General features: G+C 41.9%; 1 protein-coding gene across 1 annotated transcript in view; it reads left to right on the forward strand.

Moving 5' to 3' along the window:
- The first annotated feature begins 8,911 nt into the window (after positions 1 to 8,911).
- Positions 8,912 to 25,477, forward strand: part of LOC309563206 (heparan sulfate glucosamine 3-O-sulfotransferase 1-like) — a 273,375-nt gene continuing 256,809 nt past the window's right edge. The window contains exon 1 of the mRNA XM_082267568.1: positions 8,912 to 9,752. The gene's annotated coding sequence lies outside the window, so the exon portion shown is untranslated. The remainder of the gene's footprint in view (positions 9,753 to 25,477) is intronic.

Consider the following 25,477-nt stretch of genomic DNA (forward strand, 5'->3'; position numbering starts at 1 on the left):
CCCACAAAGATTGTGTTCACTGTACCCCACAAAGGTTTTGTTCACTGCACCCCACAAAGATTGTGTTCACTGTACCCCACAAAGATTGTGTTCACTGTACCCCACAAAGGTTTTGTTCACTGCACCCCACAAAGATTGTGTTCACTGTACCCCACAAAGGTTGTGTTCACTGCACCCCACAAAGGTTTTGTTCACTGCACCCCACAAAGATTGTGTTCACTGCACCCACAAAGATTGTGTTCACTGTACCCCACAAAGGTTTTGTTCACTGCACCCCACAAAGATTGTGTTCACTGTACCCCACAAAGATTGTGTTCACTGCACTCCAAAAGGATTGTCTTCACTGCACCCCACAAAGATTGTGTTCACTGTACCCCACAAAGGTTTTGTTCACTGCACCCCACAAAGATTGTGTTCACTGTACCCGCCAAAGATTTTGTTCACTGCACCCCACAAGGATTGTCTTCACTGCACCCCACAAGGATTGTCTTCACTGCACCCCACTAGGATTGTCTTCACTGCACCCCACAAAGATTGTGTTCACTGTACCCCACAAAGATTTTGTTCACTGCACCCCACAAAGATTGTGTTCACTGTACCCCACAAAGATTTTGTTCACTGCACTCCAAAAGGATTGTCTTCACTGCACTCCACAAAGATTGTGTTCACTGTACCCCACAAATGTTTTGTTCACTGCACCCCACAAAGATTGTGTTCACTGTACCCCACAAAGGTTTTGTTCACTGCACCCCACAAAGATTGTGTTCACTGTACCCCACAAAGATTGTGTTCACTGTACCCCACAAAGGTTTTGTTCACTGCACCCCACAAAGATTGTGTTCACTGTACCCCACAAAGGTTGTGTTCACTGCACCCCACAAAGGTTTTGTTCACTGCACCCCACAAAGATTGTGTTCACTGCACCCCACAAAGATTGTGTTCACTGTACCCCACAAAGGTTTTGTTCACTGCACCCCACAAAGATTGTGTTCACTGTACCCCACAAAGATTGTGTTCACTGCACTCCAAAAGGATTGTCTTCACTGTACCCCACAAAGATTGTGTTCACTGTACCCCACAAAGGTTTTGTTCACTGCACCCCACAAAGATTGTGTTCACTGTACCCCACAAAGGTTTTGTTCACTGCACCCCACAAAGATTGTGTTCACTGCACCCCAAAAGGATTGTCTTCACTGCACCCCACAAAGATTGTGTTTACTGTACCCCACAAAGATTGTGTTCACTGTACCCCCCAAAGATTTTGTTCACTGCACCCCACAAGGATTGTCTTCACTGCACCCCACAAGGATTGTCTTCACTGCACCCCACAAAGATTGTGTTCACTGTACCCCACAAAGATTGTGTTCACTGTACACCCCAAAAATTTTGTTCACCGCACCCCACAAGGATTGTCTTCACTGCACCCCACAAAGATTGTGTTCACTGTACCCCCACAAAGGTTTTGTTCACTGCACCCCACAAAGATTTTGTTCACTGCACTCCAAAAGGATTGTGTTCACTGCACCCCAAAAAGATTGTGTTCACTGCAGCCCACACACAGAAAAATGGATGTGGATCACTGACACCTGCCTATCTCCTATCCCACACCACACAGCAATATCGATTGTAGTTTGTAGAACACACTTTCCCTAAAATTCAGCAGACTCTGTCCCTAACAGGATTGAGAAGAGATCGTAGATCAGGAGAACTAAGTGCAGACCCCACCCCACACAGCAATATCGAATGTAGTTTGTAGAACACACTGACCCTATAATTCAGCAGACTCTATCCCTAAAATGCCTACAACTCACCCTGCCTAAACACTCCGACCTGTCCCTCAATTCTAACCGGACACAAATGTTTTTTTCCTGCCTATCTTTCCCTAATCAGCAGCCAGCACGTTGATGTGTGCTCTGTCCCTGATCTAAGCAGCATAATGACGCCGCTGCGGCTGCCTCGAACTTATAAAGACTTGGTCACATGCTTCAGACGGCCAATCACAGCTACTGAGACATTTGCAGGCATGGCTGGGATGGCTTAAGGCACACCAGTTAAACGATTGTTGATTGGCTGTTGAAAGCCCGCCATGAAAAGAGCGCCAAAGCATGCAAAACCCGGAAATAAAACGACCGAACAAGGATTTTTACCCGAATATACAGTAAAGTGTCCGTGTTCGTGTTCGGGTAACAAAAATCCAATTATTCGGTACGAACACGAATAATACAGTCCGTGTTCGCTCAACACTACTGCTGAGGTCAAACTTAAAAAATAAATAAATACCTTTAGTAACCCTTGCTGATCACAGTTATCCATACAGTGTATCTAAACCCAAGAACAAAAAATGTAATATATTGCAGCATACCAGTCCTTAGATGCGGTGTGTCTGCATTCGTTTTCCTTTTTTTTTTAGGATTTTGCTCTCTTTATTTTCACCTGGTGATCTTGCCAGTTACACTCCTCCTGTTCTAGGGTGACAATGCTCTCACCATACTGTATCTATGAATTTGAAGCAGTGTCACCCTTGAACTGTCCCCTTTCTTGTTTTCTATAACAATAGAGGGTGGTGTTTTGTAATCTACAGAGATACCTGGGAACAATGTTAAAGTGTCACTAAACCCACATCATAAAAAAACTATTAATAAATTCTGAATCACATGCTGTTCATACTCACTCAGGCACTATGAGATTTGTTTTCTGTATTCTGCAAAAAAACTGGTTAATCCTGCTATTCTCCATCGCCCCCTTCTGTCCATGTCCCAAATTCAGCTAGGGGTTTTGCAGAGCTGTGAGTTTCTATGCAGAGAATTTCCTTCTATCACATCTGAGCAGCCCATGTGACTATAGAGCCACATATGTGGGTGTAAACACAGTGGTAAATGACAGCCCCCTTCCTCCTCCATGCCCACTAACCAGCTAAACACAATTGGGGTGGGATATTACATGTAGATTGATGGAGGCTTCACCTACCTGCAATTCTAAGACACAGGCTGGAGGGACATGACACATCCTGTGACTGGCAGACATCCACTCACACCATTTTATTGCCAAAATATATATATATATATATATATTTTATTGATATATATTTGTATGTCAATTTAAAACAGTTTATTAATATTAATTATTTATTTTTACTCTGTATTCCAAAGGCTGTTTTTTTTTTTTCTTTTTTTCTTTTTTCTTTTTTTTTTGAACATGTGACCAGCAGCAGAGGAGTAGAAGCTCCTCCTTCTTATGTTTTCCTGCAGACTGGCTGGGAAAGATCTGGGTCATGTGACCATTGCTGTATATCAATTAGGAAAAAGGTACTTAAATGTTATTTTTATTAAAATAATTACAGTGCAATCATCCACATACAGAAATAGAAGAGACAATGTAAATTAAACAGTGTATGTTTAGTATCACTTTAAGGCTCCATGCACACTAGCATTTTTTTAAACTAAAAAAAGACTTGATAAAAAAAACCACTGCTAATAGCTTTTTGTAGTAGCGTTTTAGTAGTGTTTTGGAGTGCTTAGGGGTGTTTAGAAGCTTCAGCGTTTTATTAGCATTTTTGCAGTTCCTTTACAAAAAAAAAAAACACTATCGGGAGCGTTTTAGGAGCATTTCTGCTAGAAAAGCGCTCCAAAAAACTCTACAAAAAAATGTTTTTCTGCTCCTAGACGCTGAAGCTTTAAGAGACGCTTATAGCCTAAAGCAGTGTCACATAGGATAACACTATTTAGCTTCTAAGAGCAGAAATAAATGCTAGTATGCATGGAGCCTAACTGATAAAAATCAGCACAGATAGCGAGCACAGAATGTTATTACCTCAAAAGATTTCTGGCAGGATCAACAGATTTTTTTTTTTTGATTGAACAGATAAACAAAATGCTTTTTAACCACTTGCCCTCTGGAAGGTTTACCCCCTTCCTGTCCAGGTCATTTTTTGCAATACGGCATGTATTACTTTAATGCGACTACCAAAATAAAATTCTTGTCCTTTTTTCCCCACAAATATTGCTTTCTTTTGGGGGTATTTGATCACCAGTTTTTATTTTTTTTTTTTTTTGTTCTATAAACAAAAAAAAACACAATATTTCTTACTTTCTGCTATAAAACAAATCCAATAAAAATGGAAAAAAAAATAATTTCTTCATTTATTTCGGCCAATATGTATTATGCTACATGTTTTTTGTAAAAAAAAAAATCCCAATAAGTGTTTGTTGATTGGTTTGCGCAAAAGTTATAGCGCCTACAAACTACGGGATAGATTTACTGAATTTTTTTTTTTTATACTAATAATAGCGGTGATCAGCGATTTATAGAAGGACTGCAACATTGTGGCGGACAAATTGGACACTTAAGCCCCGTACACACATAGCGATTGTCGGCCGTCAAATATTCGGATGCCGACCGATCGGCCAATTGTAGGCTTGTTAGTATGATGCTTCCGACAGCCGACAGCGCATTTTGGGCCGAACAGAATCTGGCGTGCAGACTTTAAAATTTTTGTTGGCCGTCACCAGAACGGCCGATTGTTCGCCAGTCAGTATAGAATTCGGCCGACAAACAGCAGATTAGCAAGACTGGGCATGCTCAGAAAAGAAAAAACACACGGAAAGTTAACCATCACATGACATCACTTCTGCAGTCGGCTGTTGTTGGCCGACAAAATTTGTGTGCAGTCTTTAGCACTTTTCAGCCGACAGGACAGCACCGGACAAAAGACGGCCGATCGTTCGGCCGACATTCGGTACGTGTGTACGGGGCTTTAGTGTCAGAATGTCCATTCACATAGGGGGGGTTGGATCTGGGGGCCCCCTTGTTAAAGGGGGCATCCAGATTCCGATAAGCCTACCCCCCCCCCCCGCAGACCCCCACAACCACAGCCCAGGGTTGTTGGGAAGAGACCCCTGTCCTCATCAACATGGGGGCAAGGTGCTTTAAAAAAACATTTTTGCATTAAATCATGTCCCCCAGGACAGTACCCAGGTCCCCATACACTTTTTTGGGCCAATAACTTGCATTTAAGCCTTTAAAATTAGGACTTTTGATTTTCCATTTTCGCGTCCCATAGACTTTAATGAAGTTTGCATGTTCGCTAGAACATTTCCCCTGGTCGAGATGTTCTGGTGCAAACCGAACAGGGGGTGTTCGGCTCATCACTACTGCCCAGGCTTCCTCCGTGTTGCCCCCCCCCCCCTTATTCCCGTCCCGCAGTGCTGCTGGATTCCCCCCACTCCTCTCCCCCCAGCTGCTGCAGGGGATGTTTCAGGATGGAGAGTGTAGGAAAGGGCTAGTAAATTTCATTTACCAGCACCTTCCTTTTCGAAATGAATGCAGTGAACACATCCACTCAGTGAGTTCATTAATAACTGAAGCATAGTAAACTGTGTTTTACTATCCTTTAGTTTGTGAATGAACAAGAAGCCGCTCCGCACAGAGCACTTCCCATTCATTCACTTTCCCGTGCAGCTGAGGCTGCAGAGAAAGGCATGTGTGTTTGAGTTTTGGGGTGCATACCCTAATGCAATAGGCTGCCCACACCTATGTTCTTAACCCTTTTGATAGCAGCCAAAGATACCTTGATTTGTAGGCAATGAATCCTTCTTAGAATGTCCAGATGGTAGCTTCTACCCAGCTCTTCTATGACATTCTTCAGCAAGAAGATCCTTTCCTAGGTCTACTTTCTCCACACATCCTCTCCAACAGAGAGTGTACGTCCTTGGGCTCCTAGGACATTCTCCAGCCTGAGGCACGGTCCAAGCAGAAATACTGCTAAAAAAATACATCAAATCAAGCCAGAGCCCAGCAGGAAGGAAAACACTCAGAAAAAGTGCCTCAAATTCTTATCATTGGCCAAACCATACCCCTGAACAGGGACCACAGGGATTGGTTGAGCCAGATACATGTTTATGACTCAGGAATTTACCTCTCCATAATGCCTATAGAGAGGTCCTCCTTCACAGTAACAGCCAAAAGCAATCAACCCGCTGAGCTTAGGGTAGACCTACAGAGCCTACAAAAAGTTATCAACAGCTCAGGCTGGCTACAGCTTAACAACATAACGTAAATTTAGTTATGGACACAACAGCATAGGGCAGGGTTGCTACATACCCTTTATATTTTGTTCCAAGAAAACACAATTGTTTTCATGATCTAACATACAGGGCTCCACATAGAAACCAATCAGCTTGCAGGTTTTATTGCCAACGCTTAAAGGGGTTGTAAAGGCAGAAGGTTTTTTTATCTTAATGCATTCTATGCATTAGGATATAAAGCCTTCATTGTACAGCAGCCCCCCTAATACTTACCTGAGCTCATCTCCCTCCAACAATGTTGCAGGAGTGTCTCGGCTGCCCGAGACTCCCCCTCATTGGCTAAAACCTGCAGAGCGGCACCATTGGCTCCAACTGCTGTTAATCAAAATCAGTGAGCCAATGAGGAGAGAGAGGGGGCAGGGCTGGGTCACGGCTCTGTGTCTGAATGGACACAGGCAGCTGCGGCTTGGTTTGGGTGGGGGGAGGGGCCAGAAGCACCAAAGAGGGACTTGAGAAGAGGAGGATCTGGGCTGCTCTGTGCAAACCCACTTCACAGAGGAGGTAAGTAAATCATGTTTGTTATTTAAAAAAAAAAAAAAAAAAAGACTTTACAATCACTTTCAATGAGCAAGCTGAAGTTAGAAGCTGATTGGCCACCATGCATGGCTGCACCAGATTTCAAAGTGCACCAGTTTTAGTAAATTTCCCCCACAGTATGCCAAAGAACAAGTTTTATGGAAGACTATTTTCACAGCTTTTACAGTGAAGAACCCTTTTTGCAGCTAGAAATAAAAGCTCCTTTTCTACAAACTTGAAAGGACATTGTACTTTTGCACTGAACCTAAAGTGATCAGATTTCTACTGTGGTTTTATCTGAACTATATATTTATAGAAATCATATACCCTCTTCACACCCCTTCAAGAATAAGCATGTTCCATTAGTCTTTGCTGGTAACTGCGGTCCTCTATGCGCTTTATAAATATATTTACCCAGTTTCATTGCACACTATTTTTTTTTCAACTCATTTTTAACCACTTGCCGACTGCCACATGACTATATACTGCGGCAGTCAGCCCCTCCTCATTCGTCATTCGCCCATGAGCCTGTAGGGGGGGCGAGCGCGCGCCGCCGGCGGTGCACTCCCACCCCCGTTCGTTCACTGACATCCCTCCGCGTGTGATCGGCAGCTCCGATGTCCGCCGGCCACTCGCGATCTCGCTCAGGAGAGGGAGAAAGGCAGACGGCTGATGTAAACCCAGCCGTCTGTCAGGCTCCCTTAGATCATGACAGAGGTTATGCGATTCTGCTATGTAGGATCGTATGTCTCTGTTATGATCTAACAAGCCACGCCCCTTGACAGTTAGAATCACGCCCCTAGGGACACATTTAACCCACTGATCACCAATAAAGTTAACCCCTTCCCTGCCAGTGTCATTTTTTCCGTAACAGTGCATATTTATAGCACTGATTACTGTAGTAATGTCACTGGTACCCCCAAAAGTGTCAAAAATGTCAGTCAGGGGTCCAATCTGTCCGCCGCAATGTCACAGTCCCGCAACAAAAATTGCAGATCGCCACCATTACTAGTTAAACAAAAACCAATAAAAATGACATAAATCTTTCCCGTAGTTAGTAAACGCAATAACTTTTGCGCAAACAAATCAAAATACGCTTATTGTGATTTTTTTCACCAAAAATATGCAGCAGAAAACAAATTGGCCTAAAATGTTAAAATTTTTAGATTTTTGCATTTTTTTTTTGACAATTTCAAATAACAAAATGTGAAAAATATTGTTATTTTTTCAAAATTGTCACTATTTTTTTGTTAATAGCGCAAAAAGTAAAAATCGCACAGGTGAACAAATACCACCAAAAGAAAGCTCTGTTTGTGGAAAAAAAAATTGACGTCTATTTTTAATTTGGGTACAGCGTCGCACGACCGCGCAATTGTCCGTTACAGTCATGCAGTGCCGAATCGAAACATAGGGTCGGGTCTTTGAGCAGCCAAATCCTCCAGGGCTTAAGTGGTTAATATAAGTATATAGATATCCGGATTGCACTACAGTAAAAAATACAATTAACTGCTAGCACAAAATGTTGCAAACTCAAAACTTAATATCATGGTGCTGCACTTTTAATTTTTATTTGATTTTATTTCCTGTTATTGATATTAGGTTTTGTTATAATAGGCACAGCACCTTAAAATTCAATGTTTATTATAAGGCTGAAATAATGCTTTATGCAGGTATAAAAGTCTCTATCATATCTCTAATGATTGAAGAAAATGATTATTAATTAGTTAGTATTTCTTTTATTTATTTTAGTATTTATACTTATATGCTATACTTTACTCAGTTTTGGACAGCTTGCTGGTCATTGTAAACCAGTTCCTGAAGATAGTCTTGGAGAGATTTAGGTTCTCAGCTCCTCCCACCCGCTGTGACAATTACAAGGGATGGGAGATGTCTCACTCTCTCTGCCAGGTTTCTCATTAGTCAGTATTACACTGAAAACACACTCTGTGGCTGCAGAGGCAGAACAAATCTCCCCAGCAGACCTGGCTCCTAGAGTCCCCAAAATACCAGAAAAATCAGGAAACAATACAACCCAGCAGCATCTATCCACAGCCCAAATATCAATCAATCTATCCCTTTGATGCACTCTAGCAACCCCTACACTGATTCTTTTATAATGCAATGGTTAACAAGCATACATCCTATTTCCTCCTCCACAGCAGAGAAAAAAAAATCATTTACAGATTTCCAAGAGAAAAAGCAGGAAAAAAAAGGACAATTTTTTATTTCATTTTTCCCAGGCAGTCACAGAACAAAGAAACATAATCAAAGCAGGGTACAGCCTGACACAGAAAAATGTTCCATCTTATATTTCAAGTGTCCCTTTTAGTTTTCTATTGCATCAGGCTGACTTTTATATGACAGGTGTCTTTTTTTTAATATTAAAGGTTCACAGTTCTGGATTACAGGTCTGAATTCCTATATAATACAGAAGGCATAACTGCTGCTCTTGTAAAGTTCCTTCTTAGAACACAGTAGTAGTCCAGCAGAGGTCTCTTCTTTTATTATTTTCTATGAAGTCAGCCTGATGATGAACATGATGCATCTTTTCTCTTTTGTAAATCACTGGCTTAGCCCCTGAATAATACATCTGCCCACACCTGCAGGGCACTGAGCATCCTGCTATACCTATAGAGCATGCACAGGCAGCAGCCAGTTAACTATCTTGTGGCCAATAAGGGAGCAATACGGATCGTCCAATAGGCAGCTGGTACCCTCTCCATCCAAGCGCAGCATCCCAACTCCAGCTGAACTGGTTAACAGCTCCAATTGTCCTGGTGAACACATCGGCAGCGCAGCGCTGGGATGCTGCTGCCACTTTCTTGCCTATGAAGCTTGCAAGGAGCAGAGGAGATTATGATTTCAGAAGGGGAAGCAAGTGATCTGGCTGCTGCTTGTGATTTTTTTGCATTCTTCTGTCATTTTCCTATCCTAGATTTCCTCCCTTCTCCCAGTCTGGTCACTGGGGCTGATTAATTAATCATGAGCCGGCTGCCGTTAATACATTTATCTGGAGCAGACTGTGCCATAGGCTTCAGCAGTGGGTGAGATCCAGGACTCCTTCTTCTCTTCTATCCTCATCCCTTGTCTCGGGAAAGCTGGAGGGGACTTCATACAGTTCAGCTCAGCTGCCTCTACATGGCTCATCAAGAGGTACTCTACTCCTTTTTTTAACACTTCTATGGGCACTTTTGTAAGGAATGGTGCCCTGGTGTGTTGGGTTGCCATGAGTAGCTCGACTTTTTGCTTCAGGCTCCATAAATCAGATGGATGCTCACTTTTCTTGCAATAAGGGCAGTGTGCCAAGGGCAGCAGCACTAGGATGGGATAGAAGCTCTGGGCATTGTTATATGTAATTGGAGGAGTAGGGAATTGTCAGGTTTGTCTTTTAAGCTGCTGAAACTAGAATGTGATGCCCCCCCTGTGGTTCAGAGCCTCTCAGGGCTCACTAGTGTAAGGCAGGGTTTGATGATGGGCAGAAATTGGGATGCTTGTGTCATGCTTCTGCTAAAGAGGCTAAATAGTAGGCTGAATGATTTATACTACTACTTGTTCTGTCACTCAGCATGCAATAGGCTTTATTCCATTAAATGTGGATTGTGCTGCTCACAGTTTGAGGGATGTACAACTAGTTCTATAAAGCTGTGTGCTGGATTGCACTTTGTGGGATTAAACTTGTTAATGTGATGCACCTGTGGAGGGAGGACAGTCACCCTTTGTATAGGAGCACTCAACTGCAGATCCTAGAACTGCTCACAGTGGATTAACATTGCACACATGTTACCTTGTCTTTGGGATTCTGGAGGACCCTATAGGAAATCACCTATGCATTGTGTGTATATATAGCATATAGGATTATGTGTTCCTCTGTTTGTCTGTGTCAGCTGTCAGTACTATATGCAGACTGGGAGCTGAAAGCTGCATAGCTAGAATCCATTTGAATTGCACAGGTGAGGCAGGGTAAGTAGCTTCCCTCTTCTGTAACTTTTTCTAGAGTTCTCCCCATGGATGCTTTCATTAAAGGGTTGTCCTATTTTAATATAGCTTCCTAAAATCACTAAGAATTATTTCTTTTTCAAGAGGACGGCATATGGATACTAAAGAATGTGCTCTATAACCACCAAGCAGACTGAAGTTTCAGACTTTAGACAGGCATTATTATATTCTGTGTGTATGCTGCTCTAGGATGAAAATTAAAGATGGGGGGGGGGGGGTTAATGGTCACAATTGAGATTTGTGACTTGCTCCCCTTAACATATAAAGTGATTGTATATTAGTGCACTTGTAACAACACAGTTAAAAAGTAGCTTTTTATTTGAATTATCAAGTAATCCTTTGGGACACGGTTTTGGGGGTCTGCCCCCATCTTCACTCATACCACATTTGAAAATACTCTGTATATTTGTAGTAATAGTTTATTTTTGGGGCACATTTTTGGGGAGGTCTACCCTTATCTTCTAGGTCCAAGTAGTACTGTAGACCAAATAAGTGCATGAGTAACAGCACTGGGAAAAATTCTCTTATTATAGTAAGTTCTTTTTTTTTTTGGGGGGCAAGCTGTGTTTTTTTTTTGTTTTTTTTTTTTTTTTTTTTAGGGGGGGGGGGGTCTACCTCTATCTTCTAGGTCTAAGCAGCACTGTAGTACATATCATACATTTATAGTGACACAATTGAAAAATCTCTTTTTAGTAACAGTTTAAATGTTTTGATGGTTTGGGGGGGGGGGGGGTCTACCCCCATCTTCCAGGTCCAAGTAATAACTGCAGACTATATTATGCACTTGTAACAAGACAGGTAAAATATATATTTTTTATTTGTAGTAACAGTTAATTTTTTTAGGGCACGTTTTTGGGGGTCTACCCCCATCCTCTCCCTTCAAGCAATACTGCTGACCATGCTAGTACACTTTTCACAACAAAGCTGATGTCTCTTTACAGTGACAGCTTATTTTTCATTGCAAGCTTTTGGGGGTCTAACCCAATCTTCTGGGTCTAAGCAGTACCGTAGACCATATTATACACTTGTAACAACCCAGTTAAAATCCTCTTGATATTTGTAGTAAGAGTGATTTTTCAGGGCAAACTTTTAAGGGGTCTTCACCCATGTTCTAGGTCCAAGCAGCACTCTAGAACAGATAAATACACTTCCAACAACGTGGTTAAAAATTTTCTTTATATTTGTAGCAATTTATTATAGTAAATATTTTTTTTTTTTTTTTTTTAGGGGGGGGGGGGGGTAATAAGCTTTTTGGTAGTCTACCATCATCTTCTAGGTCCAAACAGTACACTTGCAACAACACAGTTAAAAATTCTCTTTATTTTTGTAGTAACAGTAGTTTTCCAGGACAAACTTTTGATGGCCTACCCCCATCTCCTAGGTCCAAGTAGCCCTCTAGAACATGGTTGAAAATTCTCTTTATATTTGTAGCAACAACATGTTTTCAGGGCAAACTCCTAGGTCCAAGCAGCACTCTAGAACATGGTGTAAAACAACGCACAGAGGGATGCTCTCATAAGTGGCCCATACAAGGGTTAAATTGAAGCAGGGAGAAGGTATACACCACTTGCTCCGCTCCCTATATCACTAACTGCCCCAATGGGGGCTTATGGGTCAGTTGACTTAAATAATTGTATCAACAAACAAAAGAAGAGAAAGGCACTCCTCAGAGAGTCAACTATGGACACCAAATATTGGAAAAAAATACTTTATTCAAATTTGTGGAAAAAAACATGGTTGAAAATATTCTTTATATTTGTAGCAACAACATGTTTTCAGGGCAAACTCTTAGGTCCAAGCAGCACTCCAGAACATAGTTGGAAATGTTCTTTATATTTGTAGCAACAATATATTTTCAGGGCAAACTTTGAGGGTCTACCCTATCTTCTAGATTCAAGCAGTACTGTGGACCCCTGAAAGCTTGACTTGAAAGGTTAATTATTAATGCAAATAAAGTATCATGTACAGCACTTAACTGTGTTGCACCCTTGAAAACCAGAAACCCCAGTTATTTCCACCCAACAACTTTGGTGGGATAATCTATCAAATACAATCATTAAGCCATATCAGAATATTTGACGTTGTGAAGGCTTGGGCTATTATGGCAATTATTATGTTTTATGTTGAGAGATTTCATGGCAGTATACTCATTCTCAATACATTTACATCACTGTGCTATTAATGAGGCAATGGGCAATAAGTAGTTAAATCTCAGGGTAGCAAGGAGATTTAATTGCCAGTGTAGCCCTAGCCCAATGCCCTAACTGATTGCAAAGTTTTTATAAATCTGAGTGCCCTGGTCAGATGTAAGAGTTAACCAAGTTGATGTAGGTTCCTAGGAATTGGTGCTATTTACTATGTTGCTTAAAAAAAAATTGGCAGACATAAAACAAGCCATCTCCCTGGGTGGCACAAAGAGTTTAATTCATCATCTCTTGCAGAATTTAATGTATTCGTTGTTCAGTGCAGGAACTCTGCATCCTAGAAGGCTTTCACCCACCTGTGCTGTGAAAGAAAAGTGCCCAGCTTGACACTTAAATGTGCTAAAACAAGCTTGATTCTGTAACCTCATTATGTGCCACAAACTGGAGCAGAGACTTTCTCCTCCACTGTCAGAGACTGAAATGCCTGTCTGTTATATTATAGGATAAAAGCAGGTCGGAGCAGCAGGTCATCTTTAGTATAATAAAGCACCGTCGTAAATGGTAGCGCTGGCTGTCTCTCTCCAATGTTGTGTATTACGCAGCATTTTAGCTTGTCGCTCCCACTCATTCTATTGACTTGTTTGAAATCAAATCCATTTACAACGTATGACATTAATGAGTTATCAACAGCAGGATGCACATCAGTAATTGCAAGGCACCGATGATATTAACTGCAGTGTTATAACAAGAAAATAAGATTGTCATGCAACAAGACAGAAATTATAAGGAAACTCCACTCTTGTCTCTTGTTAAAGCCATTTCATGTATTAAATGGGAATGCAAAGAGATGGCTGTATACAGTGTGCTTAAAGGAAACTTGAGTAGGCTGATATTGCTAAACTCCCCTTCTGAAAATGCTAACTGCCTGGCTTTTTTGCTAAAAGCTTCTCAGATTTATGTCCTTGGGTAGGAACAAGTATGCATATCCTTAAAGCTGAACTCTAGGTATGATCTTATTGTATAGTACACTGGTCCAATACACTGGTGTGTATCTGATGGCCAGCTGAGAAAGATGACAAGTTATCATCACCACTATGGTGATCACTACTATTTTCTGGGTCTTGTGCCCAGTGGCTGCCCCACTGCATGCTGAAAACAGAGGGTCACTCGCCTTGCTTGGTTTTACTGTGATTCAAAGAATGCTTTGCCATTTTTTTCAATGAATACAAGGCATTCTCTGATTGGATTAGGTGAGCACAAGGGGCGGTGACATCACAGTCTTCACCTCATTCAATTAAAGTGGTTGTAAACTCAGTTACACCACTTGTACCTACAGGCAAACCCGTAAGAAGGCATACCTGTAGGTACTGTGAATATCTCCTAAACCTACACAATTTAGGAGATTTTCAGAGTGCATGCAGCTGATGACATTCTGAAGGTCTAGCTTACCATTCCGGGCCTTCAGAGCCTATGCAAGGAACGGCGGCTCCCGCGCGCATGCGTGGGAGTGACATCATCGTGCCCACGTCCACTCATGTAGCTGGAGGCAGCGAACCGGAAATGAAGACCGGGGAAAGATGTCAGCCGCCTCAGCGCTGATATTACGGTGCTTGAGGAATTTTTTTTTATTTTTTATCACCAGCAGTTTACAGCAGCTTTAAAGAATGCCTTTTATACATTAAAAATGTTCTTTGAATGGTGGCATGATTTTTTTTGAATGGTGGCAGTGCTGAGCAAGCGACCCCTTGCGGTCAATACACAGTGAGGCAGCCCCACAGGACCAGGAAGATATCAGTGATCATTGTAGTAGCATCAACTACTACTGTGATTGTCAGCTTCCTCTGTGGTCCATCAGGTCTAAGATAAACATACACACATTGATCCAAGCTGGACCAATTAACCTATGCTATTGAGATGATCATACCTAAAGTTTAGCTCTATTATTATTATTATTATTATAATTATTATCATTATTATTATTATTATTATTCAGGATTTATATTGTGCCAACAGTTTGCACAGCACTTTACAACATGAGGGCAGACAGTACAGTTACTATACAATTCAATAATTTTTAACAGGTTGAACTGGATGGACTATTGTCTTTATTCAACCTTACCTAATATGTAACTATGTGACTATATCATACGGGAGGAAGGATAGGGTCCTGCTCATTAGAGCTTGCAATCTAAAAGTGTTGGTCTAGTGGTAAAGTGATACAAAAGGTAATTAAGCTTTAAAACGGAACTCCAGAAAAAACTACTTTTGGAAATTTAGGTTCCATTCACACCATGGCGTTCCGTCTTGCAGGCGGAATCGGGCGGTATCGGGGGTCGCAAGGGTGTCCCACGATTTGCTGCATTTCCGAATCGTAGGCAGAATTGTGGTGATTCCACCCACAAAATGGAACGCCATGGTGTGAACGGAGCCTTACAATGTAAGAATAGGTTACTGGTGTGTTCCCCATGTGTGGATGTGTCTATATTCGATAAAACTACAGTAGTTTCATAGTAGGTAAGGTTGAGTAAAGACAATAGCCCATCCAGGTCAACCTGTGTAACTGTACGTGTGTCAGTGTCGATATTCATTTCCCATATCCCTGTATGTTGTGTTCACTGAGATGTACAGTAAACACAGAACATCCAGGACAGAATCTTACAGTCCCAGGAGGAGCACAGTTCTCATAGTGGGTTGCTCACCATTCAAAAAATGTCTTGTGTTCTTTTCACTGAATAGATTGGAGGAGGGGTAGATGAACATCACAATCTTCTCTCTTCCAATCACATAAAGCTGAATGGCTGGGGTGTAGGGCAAGCAACCCACTAGAACTGCACTCTTCCAGCTTGAACTCTAAGCTTCAGTGTTGGATATTCAGCTCTTACTGCAGCAGTGTACCAGAATATTATAAAAGTTATAGTGAATGCAACAGCAGCCACATATTGGGCATGCATGATTAGTGGTAACTTACTCTTACATTGCAAATGTTCAAACATAATTTTTCTTATTGGTTTGGCAGTCAGGAGGAAGCCTTCAGGAGTGGGAGATCAGTTAGGTAAAGAGTGTTTTCTGGTACCCTAGAACTGAATGATCATTTAGCCCTTGCAGTGTAGGGGGAGCTCCACAGCAAGGAAGGATTTTGTTTTTCCTTGGAGTTCAGGTGTAAAGTTCAGCTTTACAAAAAAACACAGAATGCTGTCCCATATGCGTATAACAACCTAGTGTGCTAAACCTACCTACCAGCCAGGCAGGGCCGTCTTTAATATTGATTGGACCCTGGGCAAACATTTTTCTTGGGCCCTCCCAAATGCACTTATCAACTATTTGCAGAAAGTGCAGGCTCAAGAGGCAGCTGCTTTGTGCCCCACAACAATGACTGGGCCCGGGGCAGCTGCCCCTTTTGCCCTGTGGTAAAGACGGCTCTGCAGCCAGGGCTCCCTTTCTGTTTAAAGTGATTGTAAACAATCACCTTGTAAAACAACCCATTTAGTGTAAAACAGAAATGAAAGGCAAAACATTTTTGAATAGATATATAAAAAAAAAAATTATAAATACCCTTTTTCCCTTTTTTATAAGTGATCATATTCCCTTGATTCCCAGCTGCATAAGAGCTGGGGGAAGAGAAACCGCATTACACTGAGATTCCTAGTGAATGGCTGTGCAACGGGATGGGGGGTGTCAGGATAACTGCGATCATTGGAGTTCCCAGCACAGCTAGAGAACAGACCACAATGTGCTCTCCTGCACAGTGTGGTCAGTTTTTAATAGGAAAGCCAGGGGACTAGCAGGAACACCAGGGATTCCACATAAAGGAAGAAATACAAAGAACAGGTACTTCCCCATACAAGTACATGGTACAGCAGGCAATTATCAGTGTTGGGGTAACAAACACTTTAAATAAAGAAAACCAACACTTTACAGTAAATAAAGAAATCCACAACTGCTTTTAGATGACGGTTCTTCAAATCCTTTTCACCTAGTGCTGGCTCCATCTTGAGTAATTGTAGGAAAGGAGCAGCCATTAGAATCATTGCCCCCTATTGCCACAGGAGGGAGCACTATCTTCTTTTGGGCGCATGCGCGGGAGTGACGTCATGGCGCCCACGGCCACTCATGCTGCAAACCCGGAAGGAAGACTGGGAATTAAGCTTTCACAGCCACTTATACATCATAGGTGACTGAAGAGAGTACATATTGCACATGTGTGGCCTGAAGGAAGAGGACAGTGTTCCTCTTAACTATAATGAAAAGTCACAGACTGACATTTAGTTCATTTCTATGCACCACAGTGCATTGCAACATGACGCACTGTGTAAAAATTCACAGCAAGTCCTAAATGTATTTTCTGATGCATTTTGCGCATTGGTCCTAATTAAACTAATAAGATGTGAAGCTAATTACCTTGTCTATGTAGTGGGATTGTGTTGGGCAAAGCTGTCCAATGCATTTGGTGTAAATTGGCCCTAAAATTGATCTCTGCACCATCCCTTCCTGTCTTCCATTCCTTCGTATTGGTCACCTTTGTGAATCCCCACTAATCAATTCTGAGGCTCATTAATTTGGAAGAGCTTGGATAAAGCACTCATTATTTGGATAAGTGTATACAATTTCAGCATGTTTCCGGCCAATATTGAAGCCATAGTCCTCATCATCATTTGTCCTAAGGGCTTTATGCTGTTATTTGATATGCAACACATTCCTAAACTGCAGAGTTTCCACTGCTGGTTGCTCAGCAAAGATAGCATTAAAGTGGTTGTAAACCCTTGCAAATACCCAGGGAAGTGACTGACCTCAGGTGATACTCAGAAATAAAACAAATCCTCCTACATCAATTGTACCTATTGATCTACAGCCATCTTTCCCCTACATCCCTTCAAAGTGCAGAATTTACATAGGATCTCCCAGCTCTGAAAAGCAGGGGGTGGAGAGCTGATGTTACATTAGTAAGGAGAGTTCTGAGAGCTGATTGGAGGGAAAGGGACACACCCCCTTCACACAGCATACAGGAACAGAGCTGTCAATTGTAAATAAATAGATAATAACAGCTAAGGAAATTACTATACACACCCACATCCACTATAGGGACATAGAGCAAAAACAAAAAAGGAAGACAGAACATTAAGGGGGCCGAGACTCCCATTTGTTCATATGGGACTCACTCCCCAGCTCTCCCCTAAAGAAGTTGTTGTAATGGGATTTGTTCATATGATATGGCAAACCATCAGACAACTAACATAAAATCGCTTTCATTTTATTACAAAAATAGATAAAGTAATATTCAGTAGGTCTTTATCCAACCATCGGAACTTTAAAATTATCCCTCTAACATGTGGGGCTCAGTATAGTTGTCAATAAGTATTGGAGATTGATCAAATGGAAATTTCTAATGATCAGTTCCAACGCATTTCACGGATTAACTCTGCTTCCTCAGGGAATTTTTGATCTCCATCTAGAAAAATCATCATTATTCTAACAAAATAACGAATGATACATAATTATAACATAGTCTACATATCTCCAAAAGAAAAGAATGGATATAGCAAACAATAAAGCACAGCACTGAGGCTGTCAATCAGCTGGAGGTCCATCCCCCTGTCACCTTTTTTCTCTTGGTGTCAGGAAAACTTGTCAGAAGTGACTCATGCTGATAGCAGAGGAATGGGGCAGCAGACGGAAATTACACTCAGTGCTCTGGATTGAGACACACTATAGAAGGATATGCTTTGTTCATATTTCATGTCTGAGGTTTTGTTTGAACCACTTAACTGTCATAATTGAGTTATGAGAAATTCCCCTGCAGACCCCTCCTTTTCAGATTGCTAGATGCCTGTCTGTTGTCTTGGAAATCTGTTTTAAAAAAAAAGTAAATCTCTCCTTCTAAAAATTAGTTACATGGCTGTTAAGCCGACTCTAATTTCATTATTTTGAGACCTTTTCTTCTCAATATAGAAATTGCCTAGCTGTCATGCTGACCCTCTGGCTTCAATATTTAGTGGACCTGTCTTTATGAACATGCTAGTAGCCATAGGTGTGCCTATTGCATTAGGGTGTGCACCCCAAATGTATTAAAACATGGATGGTGTCAGTAGAGCAGTGGACTTGTCAGTAGGGCAGAGGTTGCTGTCTGTAGGGCAGGGGAAGGTATCAGTAGTAATTTATTTTTATTTTATTTTTAGAAGCCCCGTTAGGGGGCTTTGGTGAAATATCAGCAGGGTAATCTGCGCAGCATGGGGTGATTAGAGTCTGCCCAGGCACATCTTTCACACCCCCTGTGCACACCTATGTTAGTAGCTTGTCTTCTCATGCTAACATGCTGGCTTCACTTTCTTTTGTCCCTAAAATAAGTATATAGCTAAGGACTTTGATATTTCCATGCTATTCCTGATCTACATGCTTGTTCCAGGTCATTGACTCAGAAGCCAATAGGTCAGCTTTACAGTAAGGCAACTAGAATACTCAGATCGGCAGCGTTATTGTACTCGGTGAACTTCTGAAGGCTCCTGTGTTCTCTTCTCTTTGTGTGATTTCAGTTGTGTCTAAGGCTTCATTCACATGTTTTAGTGGAAAACATAGATTAGAAAGACGTGCGTTTTCTAAGTATAGTTTAGTTTTCTTTTCTCGTTTTTTTTTTTTTTTTTCTTGCACGGGGTGAAAAACTTGTTTTTTTTTTAACTATGCTCTGAATAGACGTGCTTTGTTTATGGGACAATACACACAGCTGCCTAAAGTGGTAGCAAACGCTACATTTTGATTTTAACTGACAGGTTAGCTTATAATAAACCTTACCTCTAGGTAAAATGAATACCTCCCAAATGTGCACCGTTTAGGAGATATTTGCTTGGTTGGCAGCCGGTGACTTCACCGGTGTATGCGCTCTTAATGAACGGTATACCCGTGCCACTCCTTCAAAGCTCTGTGTCCTGGCCGTAACTCCTGCATGCATGGGTGGGAGTGACGTCATCATGGCTTGGCCATTTAAGCAGCTGCAGCCAGCGGACCCTTTGAAAGAAAGGGAGATTGATGGGCGCTCCTGCTAGGAGATAAGTCTTCAATTAAAAAATGGTCTTGATAGGTGAAATGCAGCCAGACTGGTGGTAGATGTCCCAAATGCACAGATACAGCGCTATCATCAAGGGCAGCTCTTAGAGGGCCAAAGCAAAAGTCCCACGAACAGGCGGAAGAGAAGAAAAGGCGGGCGCCACTCAGTGAAGCAGGTGTAACATGTTTTAATGACACACATAAAAACTTACATAAAAGCAAAAATCATCATGGCCTGGCATCCTTCCAGATCCACGGTGTACCTGTCCAAGGATGACCCTTGGGTTTTGATTGGAACAGACCAATCAAAAGAACTAGGTCAAAACGAGGCCACGGTGAACCGCATACCTCACTCGGAGACCGTACGGCTGTGATGACGTAAATGGGCGGTAACTGGTTTCGGAGCATGCGGACAACTGCCCCTTCTTCAGACGCAGCCAGCGAACCTGGCCTTTACCTTGTAGGGAGAAAGTTTCTGTTATTTTTGTTTCTGAGTATACTACCGCTTTAAAGAGGATCTTTAGTCTGGAAAGTTTACAAATACTGTACCTGCTGATTTTTAATGAACAGACACTTACCAGGGATCCAGCACTGTCCTCACCCAGGCCAGTTCTTCCATGATCTTGGGGTGCTCATTGTGAATGTGGGAAATTGGCTGTGATTTCCTTTGGCTTCACAGCCAGCTCCCCACTCTGCATACACGAGCGACGCTGCTCTTTATGAATAGACCCGTAGCCTCCTGGAACTAGTTATGTGTCCCAGGAGGTTGTAACCAGGGTGGGGGGAGACCAAACTTCCACTTGGCGAGTCAAGCAGAAGTGGGAGTGGGTACCTCCCGAAAATAGGTACACACATCCTAAAAAAAAAAAAGCTTTAGAGGAGGGAGGGGTGGGGGGTACAGAAACAGTAAAGTAGAACTTCCCTGGGATCTATAATGCAATTATGCGTTCAAAGCTTAAAAAAAAAAAAGAAAATGTTATATTTGAGTACAGTAATGTACAGGATGTATATACAGTATGCAAGAACCTGTCAGTGCATGCACATAAGTTAAAATCCTGGCAGACAGAACATGAGATAGAGAAGTATTTTACACAAGTTACATGATCTTGCGTTTAAACATTCTTAAATTATTACGCCCATGTGCAAGAGGCCATGCTGTGACCAACGCTTATCGTCGAAACGCGTTAGCCACCTTGTCTTTTACTCACTGAAATGTCTTTTACTCACTGAGATGTGTTAATAAAATATCAGACGATTTACAGATTTGCCAGCTGTCCTTCTGCTTGATGTGCAACAGTCTAATGTCTTAAAGTGTATTTCCACTTTTGCAGTCATATTTGAGAACCCCCACTATGGGTATGTGTTCATAGTTACATGGTTAGTCAGGTTGAAAAAAGAAAGTCCATCTGGCTCAAAAAAAAAAAAAAAAAACTATAAAAAAACCCAACCATACAATCCTATACCTGCAGTTGAACCAGAGGAAGGCGAAAAAAAACCCCAGCAAATCATGATCCAATTTGCTACAGCAGGGGAAAAAATTCCTTCCTGATCCCCCAAGAGGCAATTGGATATTCCCTGGATCAACTTTACCTATAAATATTAGTACCTATTTGTATTATGTACACCTAGGAAAGAATCCAGGCCTTTTTTAAAGCAATCTAGTGAGTTAGCCAGAACTACCTCTAGAAGGAATCTATTCCACATTTTCACAGCTCTTACGGTGAAGAAACCTTTCCGTATTTGGAGACTAAATCTGTTTTCCTCTAGATGTAAAGAGTGCCCCCTTGTCCTCTGTGTTGACCTTAAAGTGAATAACTCAACACCAAGTACACTATATGGACCCCTTATGTATTTATACTTGTTGATCATATCCCCCCTAATCTCCTCTTCTCAAGAGAGAATAAATTCAGTTCCTCTAATCTTTTCTCATAGCTGAGCTCCTCCATGCCTCTTATCAGTTTGGTTGCCCTTCTCTGCACTTTCTCCAGTTCCCCGATATCCTTTTTAAGAACTGGTGCCCAAAACTAAACTGAATATTCCAGATGAGGTCTTACTAATGATTTGTACAGGGGCAAAATTATATCTCTATCTCTGGAGTCCATGCCTCTCTTAATACAAGAAAGAACTTTGCTGGCTTTGGAAACCACAGCTTGGCATTGCATGCTATTATTAAGCTTATGATCTACCAGAACACCCAGATCCTTCTCCGCTATGGATTCCCCCAGTTCTACTCCCCCTAGTATGTATGATGCATGCATATTCTTAGCCCCCAAGTACATAACTTTACATTTATCAACATCAAACCTCATTTACCACATAGTTGCCCAATGAAAGTGCATTGAGGTTGGCTTGTAAGTTGGAGACATCCTGTAAAGAAGTTATTTCACTGCAAAGCTTGGTGTCATCTGCAAAGACTGAAATGCTACTTTTAATTCCAGACCCTATATCATTTATAAAGATATTAAAAAGTAAGGGTCCCAACACTGGACCTTGGGGTACACCACTGTTCATATTACTATCACCCAAGTCTTTTAGCTCTTTAACCCTTTGTTAGGATAGATATAATGCAAATCTAGTTTGCAACTAATAAGATCTGCCAGCATAGTACAGACAGGATTCATTATGGTAAACATTGCTCCTCCCCCTAAAGAAGTTTTAAAGTCAGAAGGTTTTTTTATCTTAGTGCATTCTATGCATTGGGATAAAAAGCCTTCTGTGTGCTGCAGCCCCCCCCCCCCTAATACTTACCTGAGCCCCCTCTCTATCCAGCGATGTCCACGAGTGCCTCAGCAGTCTAGGACTCTCTCTCCTGGTTGGCTGAGACACAGCAGTGGCACCATTGGCGTCTACTGCTGTCAATCAAACTCAGTTAGCCAATCAGGAGAGAGAGAGGGCATGGCCGAAGTGCAGCTCCGTGTGTGATTGGATAGATGGAGCTGCAGATCAGCATGGGTGCCCCTATAGCAAGCTTTTTGCTTTGGGGGCTCTCAACAGGAGGGAGGGGCTAGGAGCTCCAGCCCGGGACCTGAAAATAGGAGGATCTGGGCTGCCCTGTGCAAAAGCACTGCACAGAGGAGGTAAGTATAACATGTTTGTTATTTTTATAGAAAAAAAATGAGACTTTACAATCCCTTTAACATTACATAAAATATATGTAAGATTTTTCAGGAAAAAAAAAACAAAAATTAAGCAGCAAGTATTATTCATTTTTATTATTTTAAGTTATGCTATGTGAACAGGAGCGTGTAACAAATAGAAAATAGTTGCTATCCCAATTTGGCTGCAAAAGTGAAAATACACTTAACAACATGGCAGTTTGACGGCCAAGTGCTTTGAAATGTATGCACAGAAAGAAAGTATCCCTGGAAATAATTTTAAAAATTTAACCAACTATATTCAGCTGGTAGGCATGAATATTTTATACTTTTAAATTTAAACATAAGGTGATATTTCACCGTCTTCTCTCACTATCGGCCACAAAAAATACAAATTGCCTTTTATTTCTAGTTTTGCTTTTTGAGTAAAAAGTGAATGTCCACATTGGAACAGTGTAGTGGGCCCTTTCTATCATACCCCCCTGGTACATGACATTGGGTGTCTTGTGCCCTTCACATATGCTCAGTCCCCTAAAGGAGGAGAGACAGATTATTAGTCTAGTATGGCCTTTCTCAACATTTTTTTTGTACCCCATAGGAATCCTTAAAGTGGAGTTCCACCCTAAAATGATACTTACCTCCATCTTCTCGCTCCGGGTCACCTGAAAAACAAATGGATAATCGCAATTTTTTTTTTTTTACTTACCTTGTTTAGAAGAAAATATACTTACCTTACTTCCTCTTCCTCCCCTCGGCGGCCACGGCGATTCGTCACTTCCTGGCTTGCAATGATTCCTGGGAGCTGAACGTCATCGCTCCCAGGAATCAATGCGCCTGCACCGGCCCCGACTTCAGTTCCGGTGCAGGCGCCGTCATACCTTGCTAAACAGCTTCTGGGCATGCCCAGAAGCTGTGCAGGGATGACGCTGCGGCACCGGAAGTGACGGCGGGGCCGGTGCAGTGCATCGTGGGACCGAAGAAGACGGAAGAGGACGCAGAAGAGGATCGCGCTGGCTTCAGCTGCCCACACCTGAGATGGCAGCGCTGATCAATACATTTTCAAGGTAAGTATTTCTTCTAAAAGGTAAGTGCAACCCGGGACAGATCAGAGGCTATCCATTGTGGAATGCACTAGTCCTGACTGTCCCGGGGGTATTTTTATTAAAAAAAACTTTCCCAGGGTGGAACTTCGCTTTAAAATAGTTTTCATGTCTTAGGAAACCCCTAATCATCCGCGGCCATTGGGAAAATGCTCCTTATATTGATGGCCAGTAGAAAGAATGCCCCCCTTATAGTAGTGGTCAAAATGCCACTCCTACAGACTCCTATCATTGGAGCCATGTTGCTGGCTCTGCCAAGTAGCTTTGGCCCTGGGACTTTGCAGGCACCACCAGATGGGAGTTCAGATGGGAGGTCAGTCGGCCACAGCTCATGGAACCCTGAGCAACCCCTGGATGAACCCCAGGGTTCCACAGAACTCTGGTTGAGAATGGCTGGTCTAGCCATAGATAGGATGATGGCCAAAATCTAGTGAGCTCAAAAGTTTATGTACCATTGGCTTTTGCTACATTGAAATCTCAAGCATATTTACCAGCTCAGCCCAGTTCATCTCTGTTGATCTCCCCCTAAGTTAGCAATGAGGCGGGAGGCAGGTGTTCTGTAGTCAAAATAAGACGTGATGACAATGCTGAGTCTTTATAGATATGGTATGATGGGTAAGCCTTGTCACTCTAAGTCAGAACAGAATCACCAGGTGACAATAAAAAAAGAAAAAGAAAAAAAAAAAGAGAAAACTATCTTCCCTTTATTCTGAAATTTCATTCAGACAAAAAACAAAACAAACACAAGGTAGTGTTGAACCTGTGTTGAATGTCAAATTGTGTGTGTATGTATATATATATGTATATTGTCAAAAGTATTGGGATGCCTGCCTTCACACACACACATGAACTTTAATGGAATCCCAGTCTTAGTCCATAGGGTTCAATATTGAGTTGGCCCACCAAGGTCCATAAAGACATGGATGAGCGAATTTGGGGTGGAGGAACTTGACTGGCCTGCTCAGAGTCCGGACCTCAACCCAAACACCTTGGGGATGAATTTGAGCCAGTCCTTCTTGTCCAACATCAGTGCCTGACCTCACAAATGCCCTTCTGAAAGAATGGTCAATCATTCCGATAGACACACTCCTAAACCTTGTGGACAGCCTTCCCAGAAGAGTTGAAGCTGTAATAGCTGCAAAGACTGGGATGTCAATAAAGTTCATGTGCGTGTAAAGGCAGGTGTCTCAATACTTTTGACAATATAGTATGTATGTTTTTATATATATATATACACAAATACACACCTACCACTTTATTAGGTACAACTTACTAGTTCCAGGTTGAACCCCCCTTTGTGTTCAGAACTTCTTTAATTCTTCATGGCATAGATTCAGCAAGGTGTTGTTGACATGATAGCATCACGCAGTTGCTGCAGATTTGTCGGCTGCACATCCATGATGCAAATCACTCATTCCACCACATCCCAAAGGTGCTCTATTGGATTGAGATGTGGTGACTGTGGAGGCCATTGGAGTACAGTGACCTCATTATGTTGAAGAAAGCAG

Source organism: Pelophylax lessonae (genome assembly GCF_965119305.1).
Source record: "Pelophylax lessonae genome assembly, chromosome: 9".
NCBI lineage: Eukaryota > Metazoa > Chordata > Amphibia > Anura > Ranidae > Pelophylax > Pelophylax lessonae.